This window comes from Hyalella azteca, unplaced genomic scaffold (assembly GCF_000764305.2).
Source record: "Hyalella azteca isolate HAZT.00-mixed unplaced genomic scaffold, Hazt_2.0.2 contig1964, whole genome shotgun sequence".
Classification (NCBI taxonomy): domain Eukaryota; kingdom Metazoa; phylum Arthropoda; class Malacostraca; order Amphipoda; family Hyalellidae; genus Hyalella; species Hyalella azteca.
Window position 1 is genome coordinate 33,287 of NW_025932255.1, and position 14,856 is coordinate 48,142.

Here is a 14,856-nt window from a genome sequence, read left to right on the forward strand (position 1 = left end):
AGCCACATGTCTGGTCTGCATTACATTACAGCCACATGTCTGGTCTGCATTACATTACAGCCACATGTCTGGTCTGCATTACATTACAGCCACATGTCTGGTCTGCATTACATTACAGCCACATGTCTGCATGGTCTGCATTACATTACAGCCACATGTCTGGTCTGCATTACATTACAGCCACATGTCTGGTCTGCATTACATTACAGCCACATGTCTGGTCTGCATTACATTACAGCCACATGTCTGGTCTGTATTACATTACAGCCACATGTCTGCATGGTCTGCATTCTTCCCACACAATTGAGGAAGACCAAATAACAGGCTGAGTACCAGGATAGGGGCTCCGCTAATGCAGGGGAAACTCGTCGAAACAAACAGGTTCTGATAGGAAAACCAGAGCAACGAAAGTTAAATATTCAGAGTTCTGCGGAGCGGGCCAACTTATGAGCAGAATTCAGAAGCAATACCGGGAAATATGGGTTTGAATTCTGGGGATCGTTGCATTGTGATTGGAATTTAATGACACACCCAATTAGCAGAACGTCGAGGATTATTGCATGGATGTTTAACGTAAATGAACTATTGTCTGACTTGCAATTACAATTGTAATTGCATGCTGGTCTGATAGAAACCCAAATCCCTTGTGGAAAGTTAAATTCAGCTTTATAAATTTTTCACGGCCGCATGCAATCATTCAATTTTTGAGATGGGATTGTGAGAAGAACGTCTCATTTGTTCCATGACGCCAAATAAACGCTAGCATGTGCCAGTGTTTCAAAAGATTTATTCGAAACACAACATAAAGTTTTTGTGTGCGTTCTGTTTGTTCCATCGAACAGTGACGCTTGAAGTTCCTCTTATTTGTACAACCAAATGCAGAGATGACGATCAGTCGCGCTTACAGAGCTGACATTGTGCCTGCTGCTGCTTGCTTTATACGGACAGTGTCATCATTACAAGCATTGACAATGTCATCGATGCCCCTGTAACACCTGACAGTGTCATTAATTCATTCATGCGTCAGTGTCATCACAGACACTTATCAGGATAGCTCACACTGAGTATCAAATACGAGTTAGGAAGCTGCCATGGCGTACATGCAGTAAGTACTGACGTTAGCGCTGTAGCTTTGTCAACTGATACTTCCATAGACGCTGTCGCCGCCTTGATTGCAGCCTCTCTTACAGCTTCGCATACACTAACATTTCAGCAATCACTTGCACCATACACCGACGGGATACAACTTACAAGATTACTGGACTATCACAATCACGATGTACCGCGACGTTGTTTACGTAGGTGGGTACCCGTAATTTCGACTTGCACACACCAACAGTTCTAGTGCACAGACTTGTAATGTGCAGTGACTGCCTTCACGTGCCGCTCACCTGCAGATGTGCTGACTGATGTGCTGACTAGTGTGCTGACTGACGAGTTGACTGATGTGCTGACTGGCGAGTTGACTGATGTGCTGACTGGCGAGTTGACTGATGTGCTGACTAGAGTAATTACTGTCGAGATTTAAAAGCTATTTAAACAGTTATTCGCGTAAAGGAAGACGTCGTTAAATTAAGATAATCTATGTTTAACTAGCTTGAGAATGGCATTAACTCTGAAAGACAGGTGGTTGTTGGTTTTAATTTTTGGAATAGCGTATGCGTAAATAAGCGTTTGGTCAGAGAGTGACACATACGAAAAATAACTGCAAAAAAGGAACCGAAGGGAACGAAAATATATGAATAAATATAGCTCTCTGAGCAATAAGAAAATAAAAGCAAAAAAAAATTAAATTCACATTTTCCTCTTCTATGAGGTACAGAAATTTTCACAAGTGTTTTATTGATTCGAGTATTTTCGACTTCCTCAGTCACATCTCCTTTCAATAAAGCAAGAACACACAAAAATTTGAAATTCACGCAGCTTCAGTACAAGGATAGTTCCTAAGGAACAAATATTGATTCTAGATAGTTAATTAATTTTGCGGTATTATTGCAGATTAACTACATCCAAAAAAAGGGTGTTTTTTTTTTAATTATATGTTTTTTGGGGTGTAGATTACGAATCTGAAATCCATTTTTGGCGGTCGGCATCGGAAAACCGATTTTTTAAAAAAATCGGTTTTCCGATGCCGACCGCCAAAAATGGATTTCAGATTCGTAATCTACACCCCAAAAAACATATAATTAAAAAAAACACCCTTTTTTTTGGATGTAGTTAATCTGCAATAATACCAATTTTGCTATCCTTGCATAGCTAACTGTTTTTTCATCTCAGTATCAGAACGCACATGTATACATGTACTCAACAATACACGCTTGCCGCTGCTATCAAATTATTGCTCATCTAACATCGTTATAAATGAACAGACTCCATTCTGGTGAAGCAATTTGCAGTGAATACTTGAATCATGTAGAGAATTAAGTGCCTCTATGAGTCTATCAAACAAACGGAAATTCTCGTGACAGTAGTCAACCGGCATGTCAGACGCAAAACAAACACGGCACTCATGGCAGCGAACAACCTCACTCAGACACCGACATCATCTAACTGACGATGTTTTTTTCAGCGAAGTTTTTACTCAGCTGCGACCGACGCGCCACCTGTCATCGTCTGGTTGCCGGCTGTATGATGACAGTAACGATGCATGGGAATTGTTAGGCTCAATAGTGATGAATTCTCTTTAATCGTGTATGATGATTATTCATGATCGTTTGTATTAACCTTTTGTGTTTGTTTTCTGTCAATCAGGTGTTTATATTAGTGCTATTCTCTTGTTTTTTGTCGGATCGCAAGTACTTGTATACAACATAGGATTCGCGTTAACATTCTGCATTGACCACGTAAGCGCACAGTCATTCAACGTAGGCAAATAAAACGTTAACAATTGAAGGTATGAATTCCATTCAATTTTAATTTGAGTTGCGAACAATAATTATAACAACGGTCAAACTTCGTTGACGTGCCTGACAGGGCGGGAAACTAAACCCGTCCTAGCTCATCTGCCAGCGTCCTGCCCTATCTGCACCGGATACTAAGCGATGCACGTAACAAATCTCAGTCAGAAACTAATTACGATGAAGAAAGAAGACGTACATGAAATATTTGCTAACTTGCATTATGTTGAAAATTTTGGATTGAGTAGCATGACGGTGCAAACTGGAACCTGCAACCAAATGACACCTCGTGAACTTTTGTGGGCTGATACAAAGCTAATAGTACAGAACTAATACAAAAATCAGCTCCTAAATCAAAGGCCTGCAGTCTGTTCATAGATGTGCAAAAGGGTAAAGGTGGTACGCAATATTGAAGAGCTCTTAACAATGCATCTCCCTCTCTCATACCACAATTATTGTATACTCATCAACTATATGAAGTGACGTATGAAAATATTCAACATCAAATTGCCATTATTATCATCACCACGAGCCATGTGAGAGGGATGGTGGGCGGGGTAGGTGTGTTCAGCAAGTATTGGGTAGACAGGGTAAGTTCATCGCTCTTACCTCTATTGCAAGGCTGCCGCTGAAAGGCTCTTCGTGCTTCACCGAAAATGTGGGTGATGTCATTGTGCTGACTCTGATCATGCAGATACAGGTGTATGGCCTGTCTCTTATACACATCTAGATGTGTATAAGAGACAGCTTAACTACCATTCTTCAATAGACTCATAGCGTAGTGCGGCACTATAAAGTACTCTAACAGCGAAGTAGCACTTCAAAGTCTTTCTGCATACGAATCAGTAGTGCGACACTAAGTGACACTAAACATTGTAGAGCTACTTCGAAGTGCTTAGTGTCTGTGACGTATTTAGCATACCAACAGGACACTTCGTAGTGCATAGTGCTACTTCGTAGTGCTAGTGCCCTATTTAGCATACGGGCCACTGACGCGAGGGCATCGGAATGCAAACAAATCCAGAATGTAAACGAGTTTCTGATTGCCAGTAAGTTGATCATCATTGTTTTGATAATGTAATTTAGAAAATTCTTGCGGACGCAATTTTTAATGATGCAAAAATTGGTGTAATTACGCAACACGTAAATTAATGCGGGTTAAGGGAATTTACGTGTACTTAGCGTATTTTGATAATCCAGCTCCAGTACATCTGACGAGGCATAAGGCAGCTGACGAAAAACGAGACGCCCCAGTGACAGCTGATGTCAGATGAAGCATTCACCAGGTAGCGAAAATCAGAAGAAACCACTTAATGCAGGCGAGACATCACCTCGCTCAGCTGGCGTCAGACGAAACGTCAACAAGTTAGCTAACGTCAGCGAGGTTTCTCAAAGCTACTATAAACGTCAGACGAGACATCTATGTTGCTCTTGAAGTCAGCAAAGGCGTCTATATTGTTGCTGACGTCGGACTAGGCGTCACTAACGCTACCAAAAACAGACGCGATCTAAGCATGACGATACGTTAGCGTTACTGGCGTCAAAAGAAACGTCTAAAGCTACCGACGTCTAACGCAGCCTACCCAATATAGCTGGCGCCAGCAAAAGTGTTTTAACGATGGATTGTATCAAACAACGCTCAGCTAGTTGATGAACAAACAAATATTTTTGGGAGCAAGGAAGAAGACACAATAACATTTTTAAAGTCACTTTAGTTGGAATTATTTACTGTTCAACCCATTTGAAAGCGAGTTCAAACAACCTTCCAACCCCATGTGTATTGAAATGTAAAAAATTTTCTATCTAATCCTCGCATTGGCTTTACAAGAGATTAGGCTGAACGTGCGGTATCAGTTATTGATTTTACTTGTAATTCTGGAGCTGGCTGTGGTGATACCGTGAGAATGTGTTCACTAATTTTGTTGTCATTTGTTGTTGACAATATTTATTGATGGCAACTAATCAATTCTAATACCCGCAGTTAACTAATTATTGAATCGCTGTTAGGTAATGTCGCTACATTGGAGCTGTCCGAGCGCATATCTAATGCCTATCGAGTTAGCAGATTACTTGGACCGGATTTTGGATTCATGGATGGAGAATAGCAACTACGGGCAACATGCAGTGAGGAGGGCCCTCTCAGAAAAATCCACGGGTACTGTCAGAACAGTGATACATTTTCTTACTTTCTGCGCGAGCTGTTAGTGGCGTAGCACTGATATCTGTCATTCTGCAGGATCAAACCCAAAACCCTGACCCAAAATGGGTCAGGATAAAACACATTGGGGCAAAAAGTCAAAAAGTGTATCGCCGCTTGAAGAAAATCTCACTTATTTATTTGAGTGTTGAATTAAAATTTAAATACGAAGTTCAATTGTTATATGAGAATTATACATAACAATAGGAAATTAATTTTTTATCAGGAGTAAAATGAAGTTCTATATGTTAATGGAGGTAAAAAATTCTTCATTTGAATAACATAAAGAGATATTCGCTTTAGCGGGATTCTCAAATCAAATTTATTAGTGTAATTGCTTCATATAAATTATACGAAAAATTTCAAATGATGTTGCCACTTTCGCTAATAATAGCGTTGACTCTCTTAATACTAATGGTGTTAGCACTCCTGTTAAAATTGTCAATGCAATTGTTGCTAATGGTGTTGCTACTTTAGCTACCTATTATGTTGCCATTATTGAGGCATACGTGTGTTCACTGATTGTGTTGATTGTGTTTCTTACTAGTCACTAACTCTACGTCATAGTTGTAATATAACTGTGTTGCCTCTGTAGGCATTTATACCACAGCATACACTGGAGAAGGCACATATTTGAGAACCATACGAACAGAACGGCGTTTCTGGGTGCGAAGTCTAAATTAGAAGTTAAATCAAAAGCAACTGATTAACTATAATAATGCTCAGCACGTATATTAAGTTGAAATAACGCTGATTAAACGACATTTAAATGAAATCAGCTAGTAATCAATGTAGTGTCAATGTTATTTGCCTGAAGAGAATGGACTAGTGGAATGGGGTGGGCGCCAGACATGATCACATGGCTACGTGTAATGGCTTACTTAGTAAGCCATCACATGGCTACGTGTAATGGCTGACTTAGTAAGCCATCACATGGCTTCGTGTGCTGGCTGACTTAGTAAGCCATCACATGGCTATGTGTAATGGCTTACTTAGTAAGCCATCGCATGGCTACGTGTAATGGCTGACTTAGTAAGCCATCACAAGGCTACGTGTGCTAGCAAACTTAGTAAGCCATCACAAGGCTACGTGTGCTAGCTGACTTAGTAAGCCATCACAAGGCTACGTGTGCTAGCTGACTTAGTAAGCCATCACAAGGCTACGTGTGATGGCTGACTTAGTAAGCCATGTCGGAGAGAAAGTGTGTCACTATTTGGAAAACATTACCCATTCGTTTTCCGGGGTGTTGTCAGCCTCAACTGTTAAATAGTTTCGGATGACTGGAGCCACACAAGTTCCATGTATGCTTTATTTAAGCGTTTTGTATTATTGACCTGGCATTTAATGGAACAGATGTTTAAGCTTGACATTATACAGGATAATACATGTATCTTGTTTAACCAAGCAGAGAGTGGCAACTCATTTTTGCTTGGATGATCAGGTTCATTTTCGGCCCCACAAAATAGATGGACACTTTGCTGCACTGTCGATGTATATGATCGAGATGAATTGCAAACGTTGACTTTATTAATATTTTCGAATTTATGTGTTTAATTTTTAAAATGAATCAGCAATGATATAGTTTACTGTTGATACTGATAAGTTCTAAATCGTAGCATGATTTTAATTGGGCTCGGGTAGCGCGAGCAGCGTTGAGGTCAGTCGAGCGTGAGACGTCGTCGTGTGCGCTGTGCGTCGCTGATCGAGGCTAGCTTTCCTGACTCGGTTTACAATTTTACATATTGTATTAATGTCATTGTTTTGCTTCGAAATTTTTTATCATTGAACATTCACGATATTCAATTGTGGAATTTGTGATATATTTTCAGATATTTTCAACAATTATTTGCCAAGTCAAAAACAATAAAAGGGTAAGAGTATAATATTATTCTTATATGTTGATCGAGCCTTACATACCTTCGCGATGAATTATTTATATTTTGATTTAAATTTCTGAACATAGTTTTTGCAACAAAAAATGAATGAGATTCTTAATAATATTCTACCGCTAAGTCCCTGGATATTTATCAACTGCACAGTTTATAAAGCTCGCTGCCGATGATGGTCTCAAAAGATGAAACTTAGACTGTAAATTTTATAATTTTTACTGAAATTCATGTAGATTGATATACTTGATTCTCATAAACACAAGTATTTTAAAAGATTTTGCCTCTGTATTTGAAAAGTAAATGAAATATTGGCATCAAACCACGTAGAGTTTTTAACGTTGCCAAATCTCGTTGATTTGGCAAAGCAAAAACAAATGTTGCGTGGGAAATGGCGCGGAATTGTGCCCATGGTCCATATGAATTTCATGATTTTCTTCTATATCATTACATACATCATTAATTTCCATTACATCACATACATCATTATTTTCTTTAGCATTACATACATCATTAATTTCATTAGCATCTCATGGTCTGTAGTTCTTTCGTTAACTTGGTGCTGTGTGCCGATGATTCTTCCGTGTGTCGATGCTTCATATAATCATGCAAAGGCACTCTAAAAAATTCCGGTGAAAAATCATGCTTGGCTTGCTATAAATTGATGTTTACTTTTTTATATGCAGCTTATCTAAACAATAATTGCGAAAAGTGCAACAGTAGCAAATGTTGAAGATTTTATTTTATTTAGTTAAATCAGACATTATAGCCTTTTGTAGTGGAATAGTTTGATTATTAATCAGTTTGAGAGTGAACTGCCTATAACCAATGAAGGCCAATGATAATAAAAGTGTTACTGATGGACTAAACGAGATATTATCAATTCTGAAGATAGGTTAGAGTAACATTGATATCAACAAATGATATATAAAAAAATTATTTACACGGATGAAACGAATGCCATGGGTGCGGTGTCAGACAAAGCAAAGAATAGGAACTTTGAGGCAGAAAAGGCTTTGAGGCGGCACAGAAGAGCCGCGCGTCTCATGATGAAGACGGTGATGGTGGTGGTGGTGATCGCCGCCGTGGGTTGTACGTCTGCCGCCACCGTGGACGCGCCGCTGGAGGACAAGGACAGCGTGCTTGGTAAGTCTCACGGCCTAGTACATTTTGCCGTATACCAGAGAGGTAGGAAAATTAATTTGGCGATGTATAAATAAATAATTCATTGAAAAGTAGTGCGCAGGATGAGAGAATTAATCGTCCTGTCTTGGTCAATAATTTTTGAAATTATATTGCCTAAATATTTTGATGAACGTTTGCATAGACACGAATCGTTTTTTTTCGAAATTAGATATGAAATATAGAAGGAGGTAAATACGAATAGAATTTTGTTTCAGTGTATAAAGGTTTTTGAACTAATGTGGTGCTTGTGTTGAGTTTGAATGTAGTTTTTATGCAATAAATAAGCGATGATTTATTTCAATGTGCACGAGAGAAAATCTGTGTAATAAAAATAGTAATAATTTTTCCGTTTAAATAATATGGAAATCGAATTGGTTGCAAGTAAAGGCTAATTCAATACGAGAGTAAACAGCTTTTAAATGTAGGTAATGAAAAAATGGTTTTAAAAAAAGCATGTAATTCCAACTTATTTAGTATCGATATGAACATTCATCATCAAACCTGGACTATGACGTAGCTAAGCTTGTAATTTGCATACCATGTAAATTCTTGAAGTTACTGGGATGTTTGACAAGACGATTGCAAGATTTAAGGATGAGTCTATAATGAATGGCCGCTCCACAAAGGCACATGTAGGCGTAAGTGAGTACAGAATTCTTTTTTTGTTTCCATCAGTAAATATAATTAGTCGATTTCGTTGTTCAACTTGAACAAGAATATACATGAGAGAGTGCAGGAACAATGCGTCTAAAAATTTTAAATCTTGTCCAAACGGAGCAGAGGTTTGATGAGAAGCTAATTTTAACATAATTATAATGAAATTTTGTAAAAGTTAGCGAAAGTAACCAACCGCAAAGACTATAGTTTTTTTTTCATTTCCAAACATGCGGATGCCTGATAATTATTCCTCTTTCCTTGTTATGAGTGAAAATAAGATCTCGAACGCATTGGAACAACTCGTACACTATAAGAATCTTGACATCAACGATGGAGTGAGAAGCATTATTTTTCATTTTAAGCTCTTCATTATGGATTAAAAACATCAAAATTGCATTCTTTGCCTGATAAAAATAAATGTAAAAGTTACGTATAAGTTTTGCGTCTTCTTCACATTTCACAGCTGATTTTTTTTCAGTACAACTTTACAGCAGTCAGTTTCATCCATAACGCTTTTGAAGATGAGTTACGGAAAGCTTTTCATTGATAAATGTATTATATCGAATATTATCATTATTATCTCTGATATTGTCCACTACGATTCTATGGTAATTAATAAAACAGCTTTTCTTCACCATCAGCAGCTTTGTCAATTCAGAGCATCCTAATAATTAATAATTGGACGAAATAAATGTTAGCACCAACTACAATAGCGTCCAGGTCGACAAAAATATTATCGTTGGAAGAGCAGGTTTTGAAAATATCGCTACTAATTGATAATTTGATAATTGATAACGAGATAATTTGCCACACGTTGCTTAAATCTGATTATATCTTCTCACGAGGACAGCACTGCTTTTAAAATGGACCGAGATGGTTATTATAGTAAGAGACTTAAAATTAGTTTAATTTATATGTACGGCGATAGTTATTAGCTCGTCGGAAAATTTTCTGCATTGTGCAATTACTAAATTTTTCGAATTAGTATTTTCCTAATCATAGGCTTTTTACTAACTCACGTGTCAACTGATAATCACTTTAATAATATTTAAAAAAAGAACAACAATAGAAATAGAAATAGACTATAAATAGAGAAATAAATAATCACAATAATAAAATGTAAATGCATAGACTAGAAATAATAATCCAAACTGAAATAAAGTATCCCACGGTACCTCGGCGCGGAGTACCGAGGGACACTTTACCTTAGTATTAAATTATCTAAATTATCTTGAAATTTCACTTTAGAATCTCATCTTTTAGTTGTTCTGCATTCAGTAGGGTTGCTAAGCTTGACTCAAATGTTTCCATAATGACTGTAACAAGATTTTCTGCATCAGGAAATACAAAATATTTCAAATTTTCTCTGCGACGCAAATATGATATTTCATATTCGTCCCATGTTTTTTATTAAGCCTACATAATATGTTTTTGGCTCAGCGAAATCAAATTCTAGTGGAAAGCTATCATGGAGCTTTGGTTCTTTTTGCCATGGTTTGAAAGATTAACTTAATTTGTAAGAATTTTTTTAACTTTTAAAGCTTCAACTTTAATACACACAGAATACTATTAAACTAAAATTTAATTTCATTACTACTGCATCAGGTAAACAATATATAAACATATGTATAATACGCCCACAATTACATGAAATATGCTAATGATAACCTTATAACACACGATAAGTGTATTGAAAACTTATTATACTCATCTAAGACTCATAATGCCATCTCATCCTAGTTATAGGACTTCTAAAGTCCCTGTTTAAAGCTACTTAAATAATGGTCTAATTTTTTCACGCTTGAATTGAAGTCACCGTGAAAAACAATTTAGTACACATGTATTTTTTTAATTGTCGGTCCGAAAAGGGTTTCTGAGAACAGGGAACGTACCATGTGCAAAACAGAAACTGAAATTAATGAATATATAGAAGGGAAAAATAAATTCTTAGAACCCAGGAAATAATGCGATGCCGATCTTCCGCAATATCCACTTGCTTAATTGAGTACGAAGTAAAGACTTTGACTCTCCTAGAGCGAATTAATTTAACACTGTAATTTGTCAGTAATTTTAAGTGAATAGTGCTCCTATAAATCAGAGCGCTCGCCAACTTATTACACCGCAGATTTCAGTCATAATTCTTTCATTATTGAATTATGATACACATATAATTTAAATAAATGTGAAAGCTTATTATGCGGCCGAATTACACCCATAACTGTTTGCATGATACACATATTACAAATGATACACTACATAATACACGGAAATTCTGCCGTTGTTTTCACGCAGCTGTGTACCTGGACCCAGCGCTGCTAGCAGGGCGGAGGGAAGAAGCTTTGGCCGCAATATCGGCGGCCATCGCTGACGCTCCCATGACGCTGGGATCAGTGAGGACCAGGTAACTGCTGATGTCAGGTAACCCTGCAGGCAATGCAGCGACATGCCTGGTAACTCTGCAGGCAATGCAGCGACATGCCAGGTAACTCTGCAGGCAATGCAGCGACATGCCAGGTAACTCTGCAGGCAATGCAGCGACATGCCAGGTAACTCTGCAGGTATCAACAACAAGAATTTAATCTGCAGAGGTTAGGCAGTGGATGGAAAATAGTGAAGATTTATTTGTTGCTGATCCGGTTGCGAACTCTCATGGAGCAATTGAATGTGTCTAAGTTAGTATCGAGACTTTTCAGAGCATCTCAATGACCAGTGTTCGGTGCTTGCAATGGGGGTCGTATTCGGTCGATACGTAACAGGAATTATTTAGCCCCTTTAGGAAATAGGATTTTGACGTAGAATGGATTTTTCAGCCGGGCATTTCTAAAATTAATTTTTGGACATTTCTAAAGCTATTTTGCAAACAGCGTTATTGTTGAACATGGAATAATATGTGATTATTATAACCTGTGGCAACAATAAGCTGCTTCCGAATATACCAAAAGAATGAATTATTCGGCTAGTTGCAAGTAATTAGAAGAACAACTGCTTGTGCATTTAACCAATTAGTTTGGGAGCCATCACAATAGTTTGTACTGTCGTCTGTACACGTTCAATCGTTCAATTACTTTGCGGGTGATATGCTGTTGTACGCAACCGTTGAAATCCACCTAGTGCAGAATGTTCAGAAAATAGTTCCGATGTGAGTTGCTTATCTGAATCTGTTACAACATTTAATGTAACATCAAAGCGAGAATTCCATATTCCAACGAAAGCTATGGCTACAGAACTTGCAATAATGTCAACTGCAGTAATGTCCAGCAATCTTTTCGCTCTATCAGTATATGTTAACACGTAACGGTTGGGACAAAGGAATATTTTATTTGTATGCACAGTATAGTTTACAAACATCGTGCACGTTATAAACGCGTCTCATAACCTCGTCACGGCTGTCAAGGCTTGACGCGCTCTACTACAGGTCATTGCCACTGATGAGGCATGTTGTCCACACAACAGGCTGGTGACTTCGCTAGGAGATGTGATGCCCGGCAACTCGCTTGTCATGCCGACACCGGGGTCTGGCAACACGTCGGTCGTGACGACTCCGGGAAAGGTGGGGTCTGGCAACACGTCGGCCATGCCAACACCGGGGTCTGGCAACACGTCAGCCATGCCAACACCGGGGTCTGGCAACACGTCGGCCATGCCAACACCAGGGTCTGGCAACACGTCGGCCATGCCAACACCGGGGTCTGGCAACACGTCGGCCGTGCCATCTCCGGGAGCGGCGGGGTCTGGCAACACGTCGGTCGTGCCGACGCCGGGGTCTGGCAACACGTCGGTCGTGCCGACGCCGGGGTCTGGCAACACGCCTGCGCCTGCCATGTCAACGCCGGGGTCTGGCAACACGTCGGCCATGCCAACACCGGGGTCTGGCAACACGACGGCCGTGTTGACGCTGGCGCAATGCGGCGAAACCCGTGTCTGGGCGGCAGCGTTGGCTGCGAGGGGCATTCTTCACATCGCTCTTACGCGTCAGTATTTGTGTCAAGAACATTTAATTGACTCCAAAATAAAAAAAATTCCTGGTATTAATACCAGATATTAATACCTTAATTAAAATGTTCACAAGTGAAATTCTGTTAATTTTAATAGACATGTCTTTTCTAACACAATTAATAATTAAACATTTCGCCTTCTAGCGACTCTCATCGTATAGAAGTATTTCCTTATATTCATACCCGTTTATAACAAATTATTTGCTCACTGCAATTGTTTGTATATTTAATGTCAGCTTCTGGGTGTGAGCGGCTGCAGTCGGCGACGGCGCTGACGCTGCCGCTGCTGGGGACGTCGCGAGGGCTGCAGCAGGCCCTCACTGACATGGTGCAGGCCGCCCTCATACCCCTCGCTGAAGTGACCCTCATCTCTGATGAGTCTGTGTGTGAGTAATGCGCGTGAGAGTGTGGCAGTAACGCATGAGTGTGGCAGTAACCCGTGGGTGTGGCAGTAACGTGTGAGTGTGGCAGTAACCCGTGGGTGTGGCAGTAACGTGTGAGTGTGGCAGTAACCCGTGAGTGTGGCAGTAACCCGTGGGTGTGGCAGTAACCCGTGAGTGTGGCAGTAACCCGTGGGTGTGGCAGTAACCCGNAACAAGAATTTAATCTGCAGAGGTTAGGCAGTGGATGGAAAATAGTGAAGATTTATTTGTTGCTGATCCGGTTGCGAACTCTCATGGAGCAATTGAATGTGTCTAAGTTAGTATCGAGACTTTTCAGAGCATCTCAATGACCAGTGTTCGGTGCTTGCAATGGGGGTCGTATTCGGTCGATACGTAACAGGAATTATTTAGCCCCTTTAGGAAATAGGATTTTGACGTAGAATGGATTTTTCAGCCGGGCATTTCTAAAATTAATTTTTGGACATTTCTAAAGCTATTTTGCAAACAGCGTTATTGTTGAACATGGAATAATATGTGATTATTATAACCTGTGGCAACAATAAGCTGCTTCCGAATATACCAAAAGAATGAATTATTCGGCTAGTTGCAAGTAATTAGAAGAACAACTGCTTGTGCATTTAACCAATTAGTTTGGGAGCCATCACAATAGTTTGTACTGTCGTCTGTACACGTTCAATCGTTCAATTACTTTGCGGGTGATATGCTGTTGTACGCAACCGTTGAAATCCACCTAGTGCAGAATGTTCAGAAAATAGTTCCGATGTGAGTTGCTTATCTGAATCTGTTACAACATTTAATGTAACATCAAAGCGAGAATTCCATATTCCAACGAAAGCTATGGCTACAGAACTTGCAATAATGTCAACTGCAGTAATGTCCAGCAATCTTTTCGCTCTATCAGTATATGTTAACACGTAACGGTTGGGACAAAGGAATATTTTATTTGTATGCACAGTATAGTTTACAAACATCGTGCACGTTATAAACGCGTCTCATAACCTCGTCACGGCTGTCAAGGCTTGACGCGCTCTACTACAGGTCATTGCCACTGATGAGGCATGTTGTCCACACAACAGGCTGGTGACTTCGCTAGGAGATGTGATGCCCGGCAACTCGCTTGTCATGCCGACACCGGGGTCTGGCAACACGTCGGTCGTGACGACTCCGGGAAAGGTGGGGTCTGGCAACACGTCGGCCATGCCAACACCGGGGTCTGGCAACACGTCAGCCATGCCAACACCGGGGTCTGGCAACACGTCGGCCATGCCAACACCAGGGTCTGGCAACACGTCGGCCATGCCAACACCGGGGTCTGGCAACACGTCGGCCGTGCCATCTCCGGGAGCGGCGGGGTCTGGCAACACGTCGGTCGTGCCGACGCCGGGGTCTGGCAACACGTCGGTCGTGCCGACGCCGGGGTCTGGCAACACGCCTGCGCCTGCCATGTCAACGCCGGGGTCTGGCAACACGTCGGCCATGCCAACACCGGGGTCTGGCAACACGACGGCCGTGTTGACGCTGGCGCAATGCGGCGAAACCCGTGTCTGGGCGGCAGCGTTGGCTGCGAGGGGCATTCTTCACATCGCTCTTACGCGTCAGTATTTGTGTCAAGAACATTTAATTGACTCCAAAATA

At 40.3% G+C, this 14,856-nt stretch overlaps 1 protein-coding gene and 1 long non-coding RNA gene across 3 annotated transcripts in view; one reads left to right on the forward strand and one right to left on the reverse strand.

Moving 5' to 3' along the window:
- Window positions 1-1,667, reverse strand: part of LOC108670899 (septin-1) — a 19,236-nt gene extending 17,569 nt beyond the window's left edge. The window contains exons 1-2 of one of the 2 annotated variants that reach the window (XM_047884738.1): window positions 1,448-1,667; window positions 1,392-1,411 (exon numbers count right to left, since the gene is read on the reverse strand). The gene's annotated coding sequence lies outside the window, so the exon portion shown is untranslated. Of the gene's footprint in view, window positions 1-1,391 lie in introns of both variants that reach the window. The other variant, XM_018158386.2, reaches the window with a different exon arrangement.
- Window positions 1,668-8,081: 6,414 nt separating this feature from the next.
- On the forward strand, window positions 8,082-12,346 carry LOC108670898. Its single transcript, XR_001930772.1, has 3 exons — window positions 8,082-8,126; window positions 11,115-11,223; window positions 12,276-12,346. It is a non-coding gene; the product is annotated as an uncharacterized LOC108670898 (long non-coding RNA).
- The last annotated feature ends 2,510 nt before the right edge of the window (window positions 12,347-14,856 follow it).